The 21264-nt window shown below is 38.1% G+C and overlaps 1 protein-coding gene across 5 annotated transcripts in view; it reads left to right on the top strand.

Annotated features, from left to right (window-relative positions):
• The first annotated feature begins 3653 nt into the window (after positions 1–3653).
• Positions 3654–21264, top strand: part of clocka (clock circadian regulator a) — a 41625-nt gene continuing 24014 nt past the window's right edge. For 4 of the 5 annotated variants that reach the window (XM_010872243.5, XM_010872241.5, XM_010872242.5 and 1 more), the window contains exons 1-2: positions 3654–3759; positions 20307–20393. The gene's annotated coding sequence lies outside the window, so the exon portion shown is untranslated. Of the gene's footprint in view, positions 3760–10246; positions 10327–20306; positions 20394–21264 lie in introns of all 5 variants that reach the window. The other variant, XM_010872240.5, reaches the window with a different exon arrangement.

Raw genomic sequence — 21264 nt, 5'->3', positions numbered from 1 at the left:
CTTTTTCATACTCACCAAACCATTCAGTGCTCTCAGTGCTCCAATAATTAACCCTCTTTCAAATTCACTTGGATTCTTTCCTCTTGCCATCATGATTTACAAATGAGTTCAACTGGGCCTGCTCACCATTTGTATACATGCCATTGAGCATGATCAGATGTTAATTGCTTAACTGTATCATGCAGTACACCTATATGGAACCGTTTGCATTAGTTATGTTCCTCCACCCATTTTTGAAAGTTTTCTCCATTATTTGTAATCTGTAAAGTGCAGGATCAATGTATTTCTGGTACATATTTGACTCAAATGTAGAGCATTGGCGGTATCTAGTGGTTGCTTCAAGAAACAGTAACAGCACAGTTCTTAGTTTTTTTAGCATTGTGTTTATCCAAACACCTTCCAAACTCCATAAATAATACTACACATTTAAGACAGTTGAAAAGTTTGATTACAGTGTCCTTTTCAGCAATCAAATAATTTGACCAATCCTGTATACCGGGATTTCATTTCTCTGAGGGCTTAAAGATAAATACTCAAAGATGCAGTTATTTGTCTTAACAGCAGATGTCCACATGCTCCAACAAATAACGCTTCACTAGCAGCAATCCATTACAAACTAATATTTTACATGGACGTTATCTACATGAGTCTTCCAAGGAGTGCAAAAAACTGCGGGAAAGATTTATAGGCTTCATCATCTTATTTAACAGATATTTCTCATAGCTATCCTGAGGGTAGTAGTTTTACTACATTTTAGATCTACATTTTCTTTGTTCAGAATGTTTGGATATTGATTAGTGTTATCTTTCAAACCACAAGCATAACGACTGTATTTCTTCTTAATCTTGAACAATGAGTCAGGATACCTTTTGCCCCCTTCAATCAATATTTGAAGGGGCCATGTTGTAAAGCCAACATAACTTGATAGTTATCCAGTAATACATTAGTTTGAGTTTGTACACAATGCTGTATACTCTCCAGAAGCCTGTTCAGAGGGACTTTCATAATTATTAATGGTTGACATGGTCACTGTCTTTTGTTGTAAAAATATCGGAAGTGATACTTGGATGAAGATACACAAAATGCACAACAACTATTTTCATATTTTTGTTGTTGACCAAATCACACAATGGCACACATGGCATTTGAAACATTCAAAGTATGAAAATGACTTAATAATAAGAAGTGTCATTTAATGCGACTACGTATTTCTATCATGCAAAATACCAGATATTACTTTAAGGTAACAGATAAATTGTGACAAATTTTGTGACATTCCAATGTTGATTTAAAATTGAATCTTTGCATTTTTTTTGTCTAAAATGAAAGTTAAAAAATATTAATCAAGCAAAAAATCTTGGCATCTCTGTATACTTACAAAGAATTAGAACACTTGATTAGCTTACAATATGAGAAATTAAGTTATTTGCCCAGCTCTCCTCTTGTTCTTCATAATTAAATGTGATTGATTGATCAGCCATCTTCCATAAGTCGCCTACTTGTTTTTTTGTATATTTTTTCGAAAGTCAGATTAATAGTTTAATAAATAATATTTTTGTTAACTTGATAATTTGTCTTACATTAATACTAATTTTGCTTACGTTGACAATTCGGTCACCATTGCAATTATGTATTGTGCATTTACAAAGTAGCTGTCAACGAGTTGTAATCTTTTGAAAGGTGAAAAGTTGAAATGGTAATGGCCAATGGTGTAACATCACAACCCAGAAACTGCTCTACAATTTTATTTTCCATTTTCCCACTGGTATTCCAATAGGGTTAATGTCTATGTGAAATTTCGTACTGGGAGCTACTATAATTCCTGTAACACAGGAACAAGTGATGGATCGTTCGCAAACGAACCGCTCTTTTTGGTGAACGTTGGGAGCAGGAGGGGACGAAAGGAGAATGTTTTTGTCTCCATGATTTTGTCATTGTTTTAGCTTGACGATTATTTGACTACATTATTGAAAGAAAACGTGTATTTGCACACCAATAAATAGTGGGGATAGCACATTTCCAGTATTTATCGTCAGGTAAAATTAGGACGTCAGGTAAAGAAAGTAGGATAGGCAATATAATTAATATGCATGAGATGTAACCGATTTATTTGAACGTGCATTCCCGCTTTAATATAATTCCATCCATCCTAACATTTCAGATTTGCAATTTTAAAAAGTTGTTTCATTATTATAAAACGTATTAAAGAGCCGATAGGAGCCAAATTACCTGGCTCTTTCAGGTGAACAGAGCAACACGAACTGGTCGTCCCGGTCCTTATCCACCTGATTGTGCAGCTGACCTGGATTTGCCCCAAAGGCTCTGACACTGCCCACTTGTAGTTACTGTCCTGGTCATCTGAACATGCAACAATGTGGATGAGGCTTACACTCCTATTATCTTCACCTGGCACAGCCAGAATACAAATATTGGGTTCTCCCTAGATTTCAAGGATCCCTGTCTACTATGGAGTTTTCCAGCCTACTAGGGACTTCGTGGCAAATAACGATGTAAAAGGGTTTTATAAAATACATATTTGTTTGATTGAAAAGACCCTGGTAACTGAAAAGACTCGATATGAGCATAAACATGCCAAATGCTATACCACGACCACAAATAATTGTTTGAAAATAGAGCCGCAGATTTAAATTTGAGGAGTGAGGCAAACTCTTTTCCAGAGCGAATTATTATAATGCTCACACGCCTTTGTTCAAAATAAAAACGGGTATTCTAAATAACAGAGATAGTTCCAACTTTTTAGTGGGAAAATATAGATTATTAAGTATGAAGTGGGGGACTAAAGCAAACGGTCAATTGGCCAAAGACGGTTGGTTAACCTGCTGCCTATGACGTGAAGGCTATAGTGGAAGCGCAAAATCCAGTGATTGGACAAATCAGCTGTCAGCATGTGTTTCCAGCGCACACAATGAAGGTTGGTTGGCTCGTGAGTTTGACCTATTTGGCCCCCTGCCAAGGCAGTGAGCTGCACATGAAGGCCAGCGATTTGGAACATTTGTATAACAAGAATTGAAACAGCACGTGCGTAGCCAAAAACCTGACCATTCTGTAAAAGAAAAAGCATGATATAAAACAAAAATAGTATCCAACATATTTTACTTGAATTCACCCCTTTTGATAACGTTTTTTTTAACAAACTGTAAAAACAAATGAGTGTTGCTTTCATTATATTTGATGAAGAATATATTTAAAGTAGCATAAATCGTATTTGCCAACGTAAGACAATGTGTGTAGGCCAATGAAATGTAATAAAATATTTAGGCAAAATGTAGGCTACTAAATACGTAAAAATAATAAAATATAACAGCATCAACATGACACTTAATTTATCTTATATAAAATATAACTAAATGCAAAAATCTGTCTTTGCGTTTGATAATCATGTAAAATATAAATTTACCTAGATTTCCTTTTTTAATTCCATAATTACGTAGGCTATAAGCTACGGCACTGTTTTTGAAATGCCTGTACAAATCTAGGCTACTTCCAAAAATATAATAATTCAACAACACCAAAAAAAAATATATTGGATTTTGTGTTATGATCAAAGAGCAATATAATGAATGTTTTTTTTGCAATACACCTCAAACGTCTTATTGATTGCTCAGTAAAAACTGCGCATGCGCGTCCAGAGACCGAGGTACTAGGCCCTGCTGTTTTTCCAACTCCAGTTCAACCCAACGCAGCCAGCTAAAGCAAAACAAGCAGCAGGAAAATCCCGATGAACGGAGGAAAGACAAGGTAAAAATGTAATTTTTACTGTCATAATTTACTTCATTTAAAAACCCATATGTCATAGGTTTATGTGGAGAAACAGTCACATTGAATAGTAAACGGAGCTGTTTTTTTTAGCTATGCTTGCTTGATTGAGAAGGCCTGGTGACCCACATTCGTAATCTAGGTTAGAAATACCGGGGAGTGTACAGCAGAACGCTGCAGAGGTTTTTGTTGCTTAACCCCGGTTTTGTGTGTATACCATTTCTATTAGCTATTGTGAATACATGCCACACAATGTATTGTAACTTTGTTGCTATATTTAGCTTGGTAGCTCGCAGTGACCCCTGTTTTGGAGTGATGAAACGCGCAGTTGGTTTAGTGTGCGTGTTTGCAATGACAGGATAGTTGCGTCTCTTTCAGTGTTAAATACTAGCGATGTTCATTTTGGGGTTGAACCTAGAACGCTGCAGTTGTGCAGCAAACGGAGAAGCATAATGTGAATGGATTTTTTGCTGTACAATGGGAAGGTTTCGCTTGGATTTGTGATGAAACATTATATTTAGCGTAGCCACAAAAAAAGACGCGATCGAATTAATTTAGAGTTATGATCCATGTAATTGCAGACAGATGTCAAGATCATGCTGAGAAAATCCGTACAGCGCCGTTATTCATATTTTGCATCTGATAAGCTTGCACTACCGAACCTAAACATGGGTGTATTCATTCAGCCAAACTGGAGTCGCAAAACGTTTTCTCAGAGTTTGAATTTTAGAAACACTGGGCTTTGTTTTATTTATCACCAAATAAAACGTTTTAGTTGCGAAATGTTTCGTGAGTTGGACAAGGTAGGTTCCTCCCCTTTTTGATATACAGAACGAAACTGGGAGGGACCTATCTTAATTTGTCCAATAGAAACTCCCAAACGTTGCATTGTTTTGACTGCCAAAATGTTATTCTGATAATTGGCTGTATGTTTTTTTTTCTCCATCGCTGCTTCCTTTTCTAATTGGTGAATCATTTCCATTACTTTTTATCATTTCTGATTTATAGTTATGTTACAATGATCATAGTATCAAATTGCAATATATTCAGAAATGTGAGAATTATAACTCATCCTATCGATACTTAAGTATTGTGATTATATTGTATCAGAGAGTTCTCTGGTATTTCCCAGCCTCATATGGAACCTGTTTATTTTGATTTTGTGTTGATTTGATTTATACATTCTTTATTTCCAAAACTGTATGTTAAATTGTGCCATGAACTTTCAAACCGAGCATTGAATAGAATGTACTGTATTTTGAGTTCATGAATGGGCCAGTCATCATAAAGCAAGTTGATAATGGGAAGAAATCAATATTGTGATACATTACATTAGCATAGGTCATAAATAGGAAATATGATATCTTTAACAAGTCCTTTAAACTTCTATTACTAGGTAAATGGTTACAGCCATCAATTTTCCCATTAGCAATCCCCCAGATGAACAAACTTAACATTTCTATAGTGTGGACTACTTAATGAATCATAATGAACAATATTACAATTGATCAGTATGGTTTTCTGTTGAATCTTATGATTTATTTCCCCAGCTCTAGGTAATGAGATTAGCGTAAAACTCAAAACCACATTTATAGTTCACTTATGAATGAAGTTAGTGGTGGAGTTGAGTCTTACTTTGCCAGCCTTGAGCAAGCTTTTTCAGATATGCTACTAGTGGATATACAGGCTAGTGTATCAAGGATGGACTACAGTTTCAACAGACTACTTATTAAAACATTGGATTTGCCTTCTAGGACCAGAGTGGGCTAATATCCTATTATATAAGGGTATGGCTGTGGCTTTATGAAATGGAAAACAAACAACTGTATATCAAATAAGCTAGTTGTATGTGGAAAAGGTTTTGTAAGTACTGGATATGTCTTTTGAGAAATGCGATGTATCCCAATGGTACACATCCCATGGCCTCTGTCTTACTTAAAAGCTGGGTGAAAAAGCAGTCTATTTGATTTCCCTGTTTTCTCATACTTCCACACTATGAGAATAAGTACAAAATAACAATATGATATGCCCTTTAATTTTAAGATCTTCCTAAAAAAAAGAATGCAGGGAATTTCACATGTTCAGTTGGGGTGGAATTTATTGAATGAATGTTGACATCACAAGGCGATGAATATGCTTAATAGACCGATAAGAGTTACGAAACTCAAATGTTCCTTTCCCAGACCATACTAACTAAATTTGTACTTAAAAAATATTAAAGAAATGACAAAAAAAATATTTTGGAAAATAAAACAATTACTGAATAAAATAATTTGTGGTTAACAATTAAATATTGCTGTTAGCATTGGATGGATTTATATACAGCTGATAGCTATCAAGTTCAAGTTTATTTGTCATTACATGTTAACAACAGTATTATGATAATTCAATTATTGGTTTCCAAAAACATCCTCAACAGTGCTGGAATAAGTAACAGTGAATCAATACAAAAGAATAAAAAATATAATTAAAAAGATATAAGAAATGTAAACAAGTAATAAAATAGAATGGTAATTGTCTTACACTTGCTGCAACCAATGTAATATGGGTTTCAGCATTCCGCTGGTAAGGTTATTCCTCTAGTGCAATTGTACATTATGAAATTATGAATGCTGAAATGTTTGTTGTACAATGGAATGATTATGAAAATAATATTACCAACAATTGTACACTAGTACAATATAACCTTGGTAATTAATGAGGTGTTACATGTGCAATAGATGTAGTACGTTCGTACATAATAGCACCAACCAGAACATCAAGTGCAGTGATACCGGTTAAGTGTAAAGGGTCCAGTGTATAGTGGCCATATTGATTGTATTGTTTAAATGTTTTTCATTTTTGGTGTTCTTTGACTGCCTTGTTAAAAGCTACATTTGCTTATTAAGGCACAGAGTGCCTGTCTTATGTCTAATATATTTGTTCAAACAAAATGAGTATTGATACACTGCATTGCAGAACTCATAGTTGCCATCTTGAATACAGGTTAATTAATGCACACCACACTGCATAGAATCTAATCACGGCTCATACAACCAACTTCACGTTGCATTTGAATTATGCTTTCATTTTTGAGACAAATGTTGTGGCCAGTATGTGTATCTGTATAGGTACACTACTGTTCAAAAGTTTGGGGTCACTTAGAAATGTCATTTGTTTTCTAAAGAAAAGCTAGTTCTTTGGTCCATTAAATAACAGCAAATGGATCAGAAATACAGTGTAAACATTAATGTTGTGCATGACTTTTGTAGCTGGACACAGTAGATATTTAATGGCGTTTCTACATAGGCATACAGAGGCCCATTATTATTATTTGTTCCAAAGGCACGTTGTGTTTGCTAATCCAAGTTTTTATCATTTTAGAAGGCTAATTGATCATGAGAAATCCTGTAAAAGCTGTAAAACTATCCTTTAGAATAGTTGTCTGGAGCATCAGCAATTGTGGGTTTGATTACAGGCTTAAAAGGGCTAGAAACAAAGAACATTATTCTGAAACTCATCAGTCTATTCTTGTTCTGAGAAATTAAGGCTATTCCATTTCAAGAAATTGCCAAGAAACTGAAGATCTCAAGATACAACACTATGCACTACTCTCTTCACAGACCAGTGCAAACTCTCTCTAACCAGAATAGAAAGAGGAGTGGGAGGTCCCAGTGCACAACTGAGCAAGAGGACTGAGCAAGAGGACTGAGCAAGAGGACTGAGCAAGAGGACTGAGCAAGAGGACTGAGCAAGAGGACTGAGCAAGAGGACTGAGCAAGAGGACTGAGCAAGAGGACAGATAAATTAGAGTGTCTAGTTTGAGAAACTGATGCGTCACAGGTCCTCAACTGTCAGCTTCATTAAATAGTACCGGCATAACACCAGTCTCAACGTCAACAGTGAATTGGCAACTCCGGGATGCTGGCCTTCTAGGCAGTTGTAAAGAAAAAGCCACATCTCAGACTGGCCAATGCAAAGAAAAGATTAAGATGGGCGGAACAACATAGACACTGGACAGTGGAATATTTGAAAAAAGTGTAAATGACAAATCTAAGTATGAGGTGTTTGGTTCACAAAGAAGAACATTCATGTGTTGTAGACCCAATGAAAAGATGCTGGAGGAGTGCTTGATGTCATCTGTCAAGCATGGTCTGGGTGTGTTTTGTGGGTGGTTGTAAAGTGGGAGATTTGAACAGGGTAGAAGGGATCTTGAAGAAGGAAGGCTAACACTACATTTTTCAACGCCATGCCATACTCTTGTAGATGGTGCTTGATTGAAGACAATATTCCTACAGCAGGACAGTGACCCAAAGCACAGCTCCAGAACTATTTAGGGAAAAAGCAGTCCACAGGTATTCAGACTGAAATATCTTCAGATTACCTCAACAAATTGACATACAACGCCAAAAGCCTGCATATAAACTGCTTAGGTTATAGCACATTAGGACAAGTATCTAAAGATTCCATGTAAGGATTGTTGATATCTTTAACAGAATGGCTGATATGGGCCGATGGAAATTCCTGTGGGCGTGGTCTCAATTCAAGATAGTGAGCCCTACTGCAACCAAACTTATATGCATTTAGGTCTATGGCAGAAAGTCCTCCACAAAGTTTTAAGAGGATTGGCCTGATGGTGGCGCTATAATCAACAAATGCATGGGGTTCCATTGGAAATGAATGGGGAGCAATGGAGAGTGAATGGGAGTCTATGGTAAACTCATGGAGGTCAATGGGGAACGGATGGAGGTCAATGGGGAACGGATGCGACAATGGAGAATGAAGAGGAGTCGAAAGGTTATGAATGGGGAGTCTGAAGGGAATGAATGGGAGTCGGTAGGTAAAGAATGGAAGTTAATGGGGAATGAATGACTATGAATTAAGAACAACTGGGTGCCATGGTGGTCCTGGAATGAAAGGAACCCGCCATTTACGCTTACGGATCCTTTAATCATGTAATTTTTCTAATGCACAAAGGGGTTGTACCATATTAGACCACTATGTTATAAATATAAGTTATGTGTATGGTCAGGCTACTCTAGGGAAGATGCCAGTTTGGTGTCAAAATGTCAGTCATCTGTACACATTTTACAATGGACTAAATTTAGCTCTGCTTTTTGTGTTGAGTACTCCAACCACATATTGCCTTGAATTAGTTCTTTTGGCAGTTTTTATTGATTAGCTTGTTTACCAGTCTAATTCAATTTAGGTTCACTGGCTCCAGTGATACTCAGTAGGCTTTTGTTTTGGATAGCTTTGAAAACAATAATTGGTCTATAATTGTCTATATCAGCAGTTCGAACAGTACCATCCCACAATTGCCTATGTTTGCTTTTCTGGAATAAATCTGTCATTTGTCGTTACGTTTTACTCTGAATTCTGTCAATCCAGTACCTGCACTGCCAGATTCCACATGCAAACAAATGCCGACACATCAATTTTGACCATGGAAATGGTCCATGGTTAGGAATTCTTATGCATCATGAACTGCTGCTGGAGACCTTGTTTTTCCTCCATCTTGTAATGTTAGTAGTGCCGTGTCTGCATGGCTTGTCTTGGTGCCCTCTGTGTTGTTATTGGGGTGTGTTTAGGGGTATTAGTGAGCTCTACACACAGCAGGGCCTTTATGGCCCTTGACTGAGCCTTTCCCTCAAACATCATCTGTTGCCACGTCACATCACTTACACAAACGCTTACACAAAAGCCAGAAACTTGCTGCTCAGTAGTCTGTTGTCTGAATCCTAGAAAGTGCGGAGTGACCTTGGGGTTTGGTTTTAGCCAAGTTAAGAAGTGTGTCAAACGTTGCTCCCAACATAATTCTGTTTTTTCTTTGGCCTAACTTGTGTTGTTAGTAAGAGCAAAGTATATTTTATGTTTTGACACTTTGAGGGATACGATATTGTCTGCCCTCGGAGGGATGTACAGTGTTGTTCATTTAATGCCAAGGTAAAGTAATTGATTTGAAGGTGTAGTAAATTATCTGGCTAGTTGATTGCCAGTTGGCAGACTTTTGCTTTTCCAGAAGCCCATTACACCATCCTGGGGATCTTTAAGCTGAAACTGACAGCTGATGCAGTGCAGCAGGGTCTGACAGAACAGATTGTATGCCCAGCAATGGCAGTTCTTTTAGAGCCTTAGTGCGTCCTTAGGGATTTTAGTCTTAGAGGACATTTCTAGTCGTTCACTGCAAAAGACCTTTGACCATCCTGACGTCTGAGTGATCTTGTAGCAAAAAACAATCCATCTTAACCTTTGTGATATTTGTAGACTACAATGATAATCAACTAGCGATGTTGGAGTTTAGAAATAATCTATGATGCGGGGGTGTGACAACTTGAATGGGAAATGAATGGGAAAACTCACCAAAAAGAAAACATCCTTTATACAGACGGCAGTGAGGAGTGATACAAATGTACTGTATGGTTGTTCCACATCCCTTGTGTAGCTAGTCTGTAAACTTGCCCTCATTTTGATTCTTATTTTTTTGTAGAACTGGTTCCTACTCTTTGGGCTGTGTTAATATCCATTTCCAGCCTGCTACTCCACACTGATGTGCTGTCCCCTTTTTAGGTACTGTGATTGTGTTTTTAATATCCTAAATTGTAATTTTACTGTAAAATAGCTTAGTCAAAGAATTAGTTATTCTGTACTTCTATGTAAACAATTGATAATAAAAAAGTTTTCATTGTGGTAAGAAATGGGATCAATGTCAGAGGCTGATGCGTAGTTGTGTATGACTGAAGTTGTTTAAAGTCTGGAAACACTTTTTACATTGAAGAAGTAAAATAAGACATTTTGGGAGCATAGTGTTAATGCACGATGCACCTGAGGAGAAGAGACATTGGGGTCATTATGAACAACAAGGGGGAGGGATCAGCAAGATAAGTTCATACTTAAAGAACTATGCAGTTGTTTACTTTTAGAGAGCTTGTTGTGGTTAAGCTCATGGCTTGAGTTGCAGTTTTATGAATGTCATCTCCACCAGTCTGGAGGGCTATTTGTGTGTGTGTGTGTATACAGCCGAGTAGCTCTTATCTAAGCATTCACAATGCTCGTAATGGGTCAGTCACTTATTTCCAGTGTTGGGGGACGTTATTTTAAAAGTAATTAATTACAGTTATTAGTTATAGCTTCCATAAAGTGACTAGTAATGTTACTTATTTACTTGTTGTAGAAAGTAAGGTGTTATGTTGCTTATTTACTTTAAGATGGGTCCTTTGATTCTATATTCACATGTTGGTCACTTCTAATGGGTTATCATATTCTTACATAGTCAGTCATTGTCAGTCACCAGCATATAACATTATCAATCATTATACAGCAAGAGTGACCAATCAATCATCTCAAGTAGTCATATACCATAATCAGAAACATTATTTGTCTTTAGTTCTTTATTCAAGAATCTCTTAAAAATCAAGGAATTATTTTGTGTGCCTCCATATTTTCCGGCCGGGCTTATTCAACAACCTATAAGTACAGACTTCAATACTAGATAAATCCATTGCAGTGAACAAGGTGGAACTGGCTACAGTGGACAGTTCTCTGTGGGGAGGAACAACGTCAAGTGGGAGCCACTGGTGGACTCCCAGAAGATGCTGATCCCACCACTGCACAATAAATTGGGCCTCATGAAACAATTTGTCAGAGCTCTAGATAAGTAGTCGGCAGCCTTCAAGTACCCTCAATACTTCTTCCCTAAGCTGTCTGAGGCAAAGGTCAAAGCCTGTGTCTTCATTGGACCTCAGATAAAGAAGATCCTGGAGTGCAATGAATTCCCCAAGAAGCTCACTAGCTTGGAACAGCTTTGTCGCTGTGGTTTGGGACTTCCTGGGCAATCACAAGGTTGAAAACTATGTGGAGCTGATTGAGACTCTGGTGAAGAACTATTCTACTATGGGCTGTAGGATGTCCCTTAAAGTCCATATCCTTGATGCTCATCTTGATAAATTCAAGAAGAACATAGGAGCGTACTCAGAGGAGCAAGGCAAGCGTTTCCACCCGGATAACGCCGCTACCAATGAGAGTATAATGAAAACATGATGGGAGACTACATTTTGGGGGTTTATTCGTGAATGTGATTTACAGTATAAGAGTAAATCTCAAAAAACGACTCAAATCTTTTGTAGTCATTTCTGTATTTCTTCAGTATAAATACATGTTCATTTGGATTCATTACATTTTTGTAATGTATTGATGACCATTATAATGTAATACACACATCAGTTTTCAGTATGTAGTAAGTTTAGGATAGTAAGTTTAGGATGTGTTCTATATCAAATGTATTTCTGTGCAGTGTTAAGAAAGAATCTTTGGATCAGTTCTGGTATTTAGAATTATCTTAAGTGAATCTGTGATGGCAATTTCTAAAATTCCAAAGTTCTATGAAAATGGTAGGTAAGACAGGAGAAATCAATTGCGCAATAAACGGTTTTAATCTTGCTTGCAAGGAGAAAGTATACAGGTTACAAAGTAACGGTGGATAGTTTCTAAATAAAAACATCATTTCGACAGTATTTATTACATAGGAAAAAGGGGTGTGGTAAGATGCTGCCATCTGTTTCATGTCAATCAAACACCTTTCCCTTTGTTCTATCACACACGTCAAATGCTATCTTCCCCAACCTTATCCTTCCTGCCATGTTTACTGTAGTGTTTACCCAAAGGGGCAAACTGGCCTTACTCCCCCTGTTGTATCTTCTCCTATCCTGTCCTAAAACCCATTGATCTGCATCTGGACAGACAATAGATGTCCCCTATGCAAATACCAGATCCCACACATTCCTGTACCTATCTTAACAGTGGGACTCTATCCTTTATACAATGTATTCTCACTGAGTAAAGAAATTTCCACAACAATCCATCCTCTTGATACCATGTCAAACCTTGGTATCAAACCTTAAACAGTTCACCCATTAGGATGTAGACTGCAACAAAACAGTACTCTTTAACAACATGACCCAGTCAATATTATTATCCTTAGTGATTAGAGAACTTAGCAAATCTGAAATGTCTGAATCCTCATTTACATTCTTCTAGATCATTACCTTTCGTTGAACACCAATATCACACATTGTCATCATACAGAATCATAACATAATACAGCAAACCTTTTTCTTTATGTTAAAATCATCATAAACACCTATCACTGAATGCATCCTTCAATTCATCACTGTTACAAAGTTCTCTCATGCCAATTGCTCAATTCACTGAAAAGTCCTCTCCATGGTTCCATTTGGATGTTCTTCCAAAGTCATCTCAAATGTTCTGCTCTTCCAAACGTCAGACAGTCAGTTATGAACCATTTCTTTGACAGGCCGATGTAACAGAACGAAAAAGTCAGATGTATATTCCAAGGTGTTGTCCTTCATAGCTCAAATGCAGACACAGCTCTTGTTGTCTCCATTCTAGCTGCTTTATCAGCCAGGCCAGGAGAATCTGTGTGTTCTCCCTTGTGAACTCCAAGATGACCAGTTTTAGCTAAAGGTTCTAGAGCTAAAGGCCATGTAGAAAGTGACTGGTTACGAGCACCAGAAAATTAACTTCCCCTCAGTGACTTCAATTCACTGCGTCTAACCTTTCACCACTGAAATCCTCGTGTAGCGTGTCGTCGATCCCAGGTTCCTCTCTCAGCTACCTGGACAGCAGATGAGATGTACCTGGTATGGGCCCAATCAGCGTTGCATGATGTTGTGCAGTAGATCTTTCCTACGCCTCCATCCTCTCGGTCGGAGGTTGCCTTCTCCATCACATTGCAGAACCAGCAGGACTCGAGTCAGTCCAGCTCACAGGAACTCAGCATCCTGTAGACGTGCAGCACCTAGACATGCAGCGCTCCAGAGTCGACTCCTCTCTCAGCTGTAGGACAGTCTGTCTGTGTGTCTGTGAGATCCATCTCACCTCAGCCACCCCACAGTTGTCCTTTTAAGCCAAGCTCAGTCTCTCTCTGGGCTCCAGCAAGTCCTCTGTTGCCGAATCGCTTTCAAGTGTTCTGTATCTGAATGTGTGAATTATCCTTGAGAAGATTAGTTCCAACTGCACAGTACATCATCACATATGTCCATCACGTTAGCTTGTTGCATCTCGCTGATACATTAGAACCACACACTACCAAACACTCAAACCCTATATTTCCATTGTCTCTCTACTTCTTTTCTCCAAATAGATTAGAACAGTTGAAATCAATAACAGTATCGTTAAAACATTAACATCTCTGGTGCTTCTGTTCTGCTAGTGTAGCAAAATAACAATTCCACTCTTTTCCATAGTTGGTGTAACAACCAACACAAAGAACAGAAGAACACAATTTCACATTTCTTATTACTGTTCCAAAAACTCATCAGTTAAGATAGTTTACTTACATTGAAGTACCATTCTCTAATAGTAGTTCATGAACAATTCTCAGTTCACCTATATAATTTACATCTGATTGTGTTGTATCGGAACTACAATCAAATTCACCCATTGTGAATACCTCATTTCAAATCAAACATTTCACACCATCTTGAAGGTCAGCTAACATAACTGTTATTTAGCCTAATTTCTCTACAAGATGAAACTTAGTGTGAATGTCTCCAAGTCTCTTCTTATTATCCTAGCACATCAAACACACTCTGAAATCCTGTCATAAATCATGACCCCCCCTTTTTACTCCTTTACCACCACAGGGCTCTCCCTGGAGTGGGGGGGTGGTTTACTAACCTAAGGATAACGGACCCTGGTCTTGAAGGATTGTCACCTTATCACTAAGGGACACTGTTGTTATCTTGAAACACCCCAGGCATTGACAATAGTAAAACAAACTTTTTCCTCATCATTCACCTCAAAGAAACCTCTGTTAACCATTAACATTCCAATGATTGTTTACTAGGACAGAACTTAAATTAGAATTAGAATACCCAATTTTGATAATGTCTGTTTCTCTTCTAAAGAGTCCAAACAAGTAAAAATCCATCTCAAACTGTTTTTTGTGTCAGTGAGTGGAGTGCTCCAGTGGGTCTGTACCTCTTTTTATGCAATTTAGACCATGTAAGACTTCTCAACTTGGTTTTCCAGAAATATAACTTAATGCAGAATTATTTTCTCAATATCAATTAAAACATGGCAACATTTTGTAAACATGTAAGGAATAACAAAATGTGCTCCCTGCACGTTTTTACCCACTTATTCCATAGTGCATAAGATTAATATGATTACTTCTAATCAAATATTAAACTAACTGAAAAGTAACACACCCATCAAATTAGTTATTGCTTAGCTAAACCATTTCAAAATGGCAAGATGTATTCTACTCAACCATACCCATGTTAGATTTCACATAAAACATACTTTTCAAAGACCCAATTTGACAAACTAGATTATTCACGCAACTTCTTTAAGTACCTATTTAATTTGCTTTGAACTCTAAGTTCAACTCTTTTTCATTTGAACTCTAAGTTCAACTCTTTTCCACTATAGATAATCATTTCATACAATCCCCCCCTGCTTTCAAGACAGAAAATGACTTCAAGCTTGAAAGCAGAACCATTACAGGACCAAAATTAAAAAGAAAACGATAGTTGGGAGGAATCTAACATACATCCAGTAAACGTCGCAAACTGAATATCCAACCAAAACAACCGAAAATAAGAAAAACAAAGGAAATAAAAACTGTACCACACACACGGTCGCTCGTGTGAAGGAACTCCCAAATTAGCATATCAAAATTTGCATTTACACAGGCAACGGCCAAACTAAGTTGAGACCAACAAACATCATGACTCAATTTACCTCCTAAACTCTAGGGAATTTTCTCAATTTTAGATGTAAGTGTACGTCATTCAAAATAGTGGAGGACTGCCAAAATCGCTACTTCCATGCATATCTCATGCAAAGACATCGAATTTGTTCTAGCAATTAACAATGTTGGATGACTCAAGGTCTCCACCCTTACTACAATTTGATTCGAAATCATAAATGTAAACATTAAAGCAACCAAAAGGAAAACTTATTCTGCTTTCACTTAATGTTTTATCATCCCAAAACTCAACATGCTTGTGTTGGTAAAATTACCACGTGTGAGAACAGGCTGAACACTCGAATTTAACCCTTAGTAATATGCTACCTTGATATAATGTTAAGGGTGGCGGAAGCCATCCCAGTGGACCTGCCCACCCTTCCTGAAGCTCTGAGCTCCACACATATATGGTGAGCCATTAGCAAGGCCAAATGTTCGTTTATGGTCCCCAGACCATCCTCTCAACTTAGCCTACATCGTTCGTTAACTGAAGATTTTAGATTTAGTGTCCAACCTATCTAATATTTTCGCAGTTTGTAAAAATGTGCTTATCATTATCTATACAGAAACTCTTAAGAATGGCGCTCCAGGCAGAAAACAGATTTATGACGTCACTATAATCAAGGTACAATGAGAAATCCAAAGGAAACTCAATGTAGCCTTAAACACCTTTACATCAATACCCTATTTGTTCACAAACGTACCATTCCAGAATTTAAATTCCATGAACAAGTATCATGCGTTGGTTTTAAAAACACAAGTATTATCCCAGTTATCGTTAGAAAACACCTTTATTTAACCAAACTCAATTTAGCATTTAAAATAGGACGTCTAATTTTAGGTTAATTTAAACGGGGGATAAACTGGCTTTGGCTATTTGGGGAATAAACAGGCCGTAGTCATTTCACCCTCTTTTGCAGGCTATGACTATATTTGCTGAATCCAGTCTTCATGGAAAACAGCATATTACCTTAATACTAAAAACTTTTGCTATCGTCTGCATCCCACTCCATACAAGGAGAGAGAAAACACTATTTTAACCCCTCATTACGAAACCACAGGACCATATTTTACCAAATCACAGAATCATCATTATACCAATTTCCAAGCTATCCCTCTAATTATATTTATGCCATTATTTTCTTAAACTCCTAAGTTAGCAGGCTAACACTCCCACGTGTGCAAGCCATCAGGCAAATTCAATTTCAACACAAAGGCAAAGGCCAAAAGAGTAGGCCTCGCATAATAACCATGTTAACAACGCAATGTAAGCGTTCGCCCAAACGCACTCCAAACAAGACGAAACATTGCTATTACAAAACTTCCAAGTTAACACCAACCTCGGTAAACGAGATCCAATATTCTATCAAGGAATACTCAATGCAGCCAATCGGATCCCTCGTGCACAGGGAATACCAAAATGGACAAATGCATTTACTAGACCGACCACAACCAGACAATGACAAATGCCCTTGACTCGGGCCATAACCACATTCAGAACAAACACAAGTGGCGCGTGCATATACAACTTCTGTAGCATACTGATCCAAACCATAAGCTGACCAACAATTGCGGCAATTTACAGGAGCCTTCTACAGGCACTGAAAGTATGAGATCCAATCTCAATTGCATATTTAAGTCCAACCTAAATTGCAGATGTTCAAGCAGTCCAACCGCTTATAATCCAGCACTAATCGCAACGCAATAGGTTAGCAGCATAGGAATGGTTGTCAGGCCTAACTACAGTCGCTATTAACCAAAACACCACACTTCACAAACACACATACAGGAGCACGCTATACTCCATCACGCAGTCCAACTGCTGCACGGGAATTGGTGTCAGGACATGGAACAAAAACGACATGTTTCTAACTACAGCCGCCCTGACTGCAATACTCAAAACTTCTAGTCACAATACTTACTCAAATCCATCTATCAATTTCTACAAACCATCAAATCATCAACCACATTGTTTACTAAAGCATATGAAAACTGTATTAAGGAACAATCTCACCGGTTGATGCTCCCTCTGGTCCCCTGTCTGACCGTCCGCACCCCTCCCTCAGGCGGTTCAGCGTTCCTGCGTGTTCCCGTTGAATCACTCGCGGCAAGGCCAAAGAGATTACGGGTGTGTACACCTGGTGTGTACAACTCCCCACTTTTGGAACTTTTCTTGAAACTCGTAGACATGCTCAACACTTCCAAAGCGGAGCAGAAAACGGCCTCCAGCGGCCCACAGCATTTCCACGTTCACAACGAAAAGGTCCACAGAGCTTATGACTCCAACGATGCAGTGTCCCGATCGGGCCTCCAAGGAGACCCACCTATCGGTCCAACTGAACTCCGCGGGGTGGGGTGACGGGCGATCAGAGGAGAACGAGCCATCTAACCTGAGCAAAAAAAAAACTACAACACAGATCAATATACTCCACACTGTCTACACACCGTAGCCTACGCTTTCCAAACAACTTTTCATACGTTACCACGGCCATCTACCTCCAATCAGCCCGACAGGCCGCGCATCCATCACCGAATGAAAACGCCAGTCGCCGGAAAACCTAATAACACTCAAAGAAACATTGTTCACATGTCCAAACACCATATACGTCAGTGATAATTCTTGCCGGTCCAGCGTAAACACCAGAGACCGGCAAAGATTCACTGTCGCACGTCCCCATGTTTCAGATTTACCCAGTAAATCTACTTTATACTCAACCAACCAGAAAGCGAAGTCAAGCTCGTCAGCCCACAAATGAGATTTTAAAAAGGTCCAACCTTTTACTGCAGATTTTAAACTATAAAGTCCAGCTTTAAGTTTTTAGACCGAATTGCGTTCTTGCCTCCAAATTCAATTTCCGCAGGAAACCTGTACTGATCAAGCACGAGTCACAGCTCCCGTCAGGCACTCTTTCTCAGCCCGTCAAAGGATAAGCCTTTTCTGGACGGTACTAGAATTCCAGAGCTTTCTCTGGCCGTGCACGGTTAACCTGTTAGGAAAGGACTCGAAACCGATCAGGATTAGGATCCCGGACGTGCCCCCAAATTGTGATGGCAATTTCTAAAATTCCAAAGTTCTATGAAAATGGTAGGTAAGACAGGAGAAATCAATTGCGCAATAAACGGTTTTAATCTTGCTTGCAAGGAGAAAGTATACAGGTTACAAAGTAACGGTGGATAGTTTCTAAATAAAAACATCATTTCGACAGTATTTATTACATAGGAAAAAGGGGTGTGGTAAGATGCTGCCATCTGTTTCATGTCAATCAAACACCTTTCCCTTTGTTCTATCACACACGTCAAATGCTATCTTCCCCAACCTTATCCTTCCTGCCATGTTTACTGTAGTGTTTACCCAAAGGGGCAAACTGGCCTTACTCCCCCTGTTGTATCTTCTCCTATCCTGTCCTAAAACCCATTGATCTGCATCTGGACAGACAATAGATGTCCCCTATGCAAATACCAGATCCCACACATTCCTGTACCTATCTTAACAGTGGGACTCTATCCTTTATACAATGTATTCTCACTGAGTAAAGAAATTTCCACAACAAATCTAACGGAGTTCTTTTTAATCATGTAAATAAAATACATTTACATTTTTAACATTAAATCTGCAGATGGGCTTATTTGGTACACCCTTGGGCTTAAAGGATATACTTGGTATTAACCCCTGTCCAGAAATTTAGCATATTTTATAAAATATCTTTACCTGACATGACAAAATGATATTTATGGATTAATGAAACTTCAAATGAAAGATTCATCTTTAATCTTATCTCCTATTTGTTTAGAAAAAGAATTGCAGTGCGTCTGAAAAATCTCTAAGCTTGGATCTTAGTTGGCTAATAGGTCCGCTTACCCTACCTACCCCTAAGGAAGGTTTGACGAGGCAGCTGCCTTTTTTGTTAAGAGGAAGGAAACCGGGATTAGTTTGATTTCATCACAAAGTAGTCAACGGTCCTTACCTTATTGTAGCACTTCGATTGAGACCGTGTCCTCCAGTTTTACAGCCTTCAAGGCACTAGCCCTCTCTGTCTCTTTCTCTCAAGACACAACACAGATGTTTTATCAACAGAGCTTTTTGTTCATGTGGTCCCAGGACCAGGTGGGGAAAGTGTGTTTACATCTGGGGTACCCCCCTCCCCCACCACCACCACTATGCCAGTTGACTGACAGTGCTTACCTTTGGTTGTGAATCAGCTATTTAGGAGTGTGAGTTAGGTTCCGACTGATGTGACTGCTGTTGGACTTTCAAGATGACCCAGATGTTTTAGTTGTGATTCATCTTTAATCAAAACCAGTAGGAGTAGCAGGGATGGGTGGCTATAGTGCAGGACCTTCAACACAGCGCTGCTTTCTCATGGCACCGCCTTGTCCTCTACAAAACACACACACATACTGTCAAAGCCAAACCCACTGAAATATAATTCATTACTCTCACTAACACCATTCTGAGTCCAGCAGCTTACTGGATTATTAGAAAGCAAAAATGTGGATTTAAAGAGCATGAAAGAATGTGATGGGTTTTGAAGGCAATTTCTCAAATAGTGGTATGCAGTAGCCCATCCGCCCTGCTATGCTACACACTGAAGATGCATTCTAGCACAAACTATTGTTTGTTTCTTCTACGTAGCATAAGGACATTTTAATTGCTTAAGGTTGCTCCCAGCACTAGAATGAGTGTTGTAATGACTGTTTTATATTCTCACCATGTCGACCTGTACCAAATCTGATTTGAGTATGATTGTCAATGGGATTTGTTTTGTATTTCCCACAGGTGGACATTTTGAACCGAGCAGGTATACTGAGACCACAAGCTGCAGGGTGTTGGCTGCCTTACAGGAAATCTTTGAAAGTGACGAAGGTAAAAGACTGTATTTGAGAAATTAGCATTCCATGTCATACCATTAGCATACCAGATTTTTGTGTTACTTCAATTATTAAAAAATTATTGTGAAGTGGAAAATCCTCATTTTGTTAAAACACCATTTTAACAATACTCATTTGATGGATTTTTATTGTTAAGACTTATTTGTACTAATATTTGGAGTTAAAATAAAATGTATTAGATGTCTAGATTTTTACATTGCCTTGTTTATGAAAGGAATTCCTACTCGACAAGTATTTTCTGACAACCTAACTACTGACACCAGCAGCCGGAAAGCCTGATGGACGTTTAATTTGTAATTATTTTGGGGGTAACAGTACATTTTTGTCTCGTGGTTAGACACAACCCCTCTTCACTCAGGGGTTTATTTCCCCGCTTCAACCCTTCAGTCATTATCCCCCACTCACTATTTGCTAGTTTGTCACTGTCTCAATAAATATTTAAAAACTAGACTAAAATGTATTTGAAAATGTATAAAATAATCATAATATTGAAAATCTTACTTTTGGAATTAACATTGCACGATATTTAATTACATTCAAATGTGTATTTAAATACAGGAGAGAATAAATGACCATTTAAAGGACTCCATTCTGTCTGTCACCAATGATTGAACCACTCAATTTAGTTAATATGGTAAAGTTATTGAGGCCGGTATACACATTGTGACAAATGTAGATTATGTATACACTACCGTTCAAAAGTTTGGGGTCTCTTACAAATGTCCTTGTTTTCCTTGAAAACATACATTAAATGAGTTTGAATAAGAACTATAGCAAAATGAATAGGAAATATAGTAATTCCCAAGATAATTGTTTATTAATATTGTTTTATTGAAATAATTGTG

Source organism: Esox lucius, chromosome 8 (genome assembly GCF_011004845.1).
Source record: "Esox lucius isolate fEsoLuc1 chromosome 8, fEsoLuc1.pri, whole genome shotgun sequence".
Taxonomy (NCBI): domain Eukaryota; kingdom Metazoa; phylum Chordata; class Actinopteri; order Esociformes; family Esocidae; genus Esox; species Esox lucius.
Note: the sequence above shows the minus strand (reverse complement) of the source record. Positions and strands in the feature narration are given on the sequence as shown.